Source organism: Pinus tabuliformis, chromosome 1_2 (assembly GCF_031772625.1).
Source record: "Pinus tabuliformis cultivar Carrire ecotype Pingquan chromosome 1_2, CPIR1, whole genome shotgun sequence".
In the NCBI taxonomy this organism is placed as follows: domain Eukaryota; kingdom Viridiplantae; phylum Streptophyta; class Pinopsida; order Pinales; family Pinaceae; genus Pinus; species Pinus tabuliformis.
The window spans coordinates 106,244,924-106,247,662 of NC_142298.1; positions in this window are offsets into that span (position 1 = coordinate 106,244,924).

Below are 2,739 nucleotides of genomic sequence, written 5' to 3' on the forward strand. Positions count from 1 at the left end.
CAATGGCAACAGCGCGGAATTTCACTAAAGTATCCATCGGCCAACTCGTTGAGCAAGTAATCAATGCATCTCACCAACAAAACGACCAACACAACATTTCTTACTTCTGCATTCATTTCTCTCTGTTCCCAAGAGCATTTACTCCTTCTGTAGAGTAGGTGAAAGAAATGATTGCAATATATTATCTCTTTGAGATATTTTGGAAACATTTTTGTACAAATACCTCCCCAATCTAAGTATTAGGGGGTTGGTGTTATCATTATGGAACTGCGTTGTTAATTTGAGAACTCTTCTGAATAAAAGATTACTGGAATGCTTTGTTGATGAACTTGCTGGTTGTGGAATTAATGGCATAAGAATATGTTGCAGAATTCTTGAATTATTTCGTGGAACAATAAGTCTTTTTAAATCCTGTTTTATCATTTCTATGTTTTATATATCATTTACATATCATACCCTAAATTGCAGGAAGAAAGAATAGCTCAGAACTTGCTTAACTGTACTCTGTGTTCAATTCCTGTTATTTTTTATGTTTTCTTCAGGACTAGCATAGACAGGAATTCTTAACTGCTCCTGTTTCCCTGGTTCTACACCCTGAATATAATTAACGAATTCTTAACTGCTCCTTGGTAATATTCACCCACTTTCCCTCCGTTAGCATGATGAAAGATTCTTAATTTCCTTTCATCCTCTGACTCCATTTCACCTGATTCCAGCTTGAAAATTGTTCCATGATTAATTATCCTGCTCTGCAGTTCCTCCTTTTGTCAAAGAAACCATACCTAGCAGTTCACCTTCATTGACTCCATTAACCCAATGGCTTGAACTTCTTATACTTTGCACCCTTGTTCTATTGAATTTCACCATCCAAAAAATCAAACAAATACTTGTACTTCATAACTAGCCTAACATATAACAAAACAAAGCTAAATCATAAAGAGAGAGCCCTCTATGGCTGCAGGCTGGCTAGAATCTGCATCCAAAAGATTGGTTAGTGGTTACCTCAGCCGTATTCCCTTTTCTCACAGCTTTTGGGGAACAACCTGAGTGATAACACAAGGCTCGATCAAAGAAGAGGTCTATGTGGAGCAACCTGAAGGATTTGATTGAAAATATCATGTATGCGGGTTGAAGAAGGCTCTCTATGGGCTGAAGCAAACACCCTGAGCATGGTATGAGAGGATCGATAGCTACTTGATGAAGCTGGGATTCACTAGGAGTGAAGCTGATCCTAACCTTCAATTTAAGGTTGAAGATGAAAAGCCTCTCATACTGGTGCTGTATGTGGCTGACCTCTTTCTAACAAGTGCAAACCCTCTCATTCACAAATGTAAGAGGGAGTTGGCTTCTGAATTTGAAATGAATGGTGAAGGACTTGAAGTATGGCAGAAGCCAAGGGAAATTTTCCTATCTCAAGGAAAATATGTGGTAAAGATATTGGAAAGATTCGGTATGATGGACTGCAAGCCTGTGACTACCTCGAGGATCTTAACTTTTATAAGTTATATGGTAGTGATGGCAGACCAGATTTGGGAAATGCCTTTGAGTTTCATAAACTCATTCGCACTGATGTTCTTAGTGGACCTCTGTCTGAACATATGTTTTTCAGTTAGCATTGTGAGCTCATATTTGGTTGAGCCTCATTGGATTGATGCCAAGAATCTTCTAAGATATCTTCATGGCATAATTACTAATGGGTTAAGATACACTACCGGAGATGTGAGACTACTTGGATATACTTATGCTGATTGGGCAGGCAGTGTGGTGGATGGTAAGAACACTTCCAGATGTTGTTTTACCTTGGGATATGCTTCAGCATCCTGGATGAGAAGGAAGCAGAAATCAATGGCCCTAAGCACCGTTGAAGTAGATTATATTGCTGCTAGTATGGCCTCTTGTGAGGTATTCTGGTTGCAAAAGCTCTTCAGTGAGCTGTTTGGATTTACATTGGATACCACCGTGATCCTATGTGACAACCAGAGGTGGGATTCAATTATTGAGGAATCCCATATTCGTCGATTTCTCCAGCAGATAGACATCATCTGGGATATGGTAATTTGATGATCAAGGAGGCTCCATCACATTAAGATGATGTACAGGTCGATACACCTTGTCAAAGCCTCGAGGAATGATATAATTTGTGATTTTCCTAAACGAATTAAAGTCATCAAGAAACCCTTGTACAAGGGTCCTGCATGTTGCATACATTGAGCTCTGGGAGCTTTGAGGGCTTGCAGTTATTACTGGAGCAACATACGACCACAAGGTGACTCACCCTCCCCTGGTGGTGTGCACTGAAACAAGATGATTTGCTCTCTTGTGGGGCAAGATGATTCACTCTCTTGTGGAATAGGATGATTCACTCTCATGTGTAGTAGGATGATTAGTTCTCCTATGAGGCCTGGATTGATGTGTTCTCTATGGCGATTGTAGCAAGATTGATGTGTTCTCCTATGAGGCATGGATTGATGTGTTCTCCATGGTGATTGTAGTAGGATTGATGAGTTCTCCTGTGAGGCCTAGATTGATGTGTTCTCCATGGCAGCTTGGATTGATGTGTTCTCCATGGCGATTGTAGTAGGATTGATGTGTTCTCCTGTGAGGACATGATTGATTAGTTCTCCTATCGAGGCATCCTACCCATGCAGTCTGGGACTCATGGGAAGTACCTCTCATATGATCAATGAGTAGGGAAGTGAAGTTAGGGACCATAGTAGTATCAATGGATGCATCGTTGTA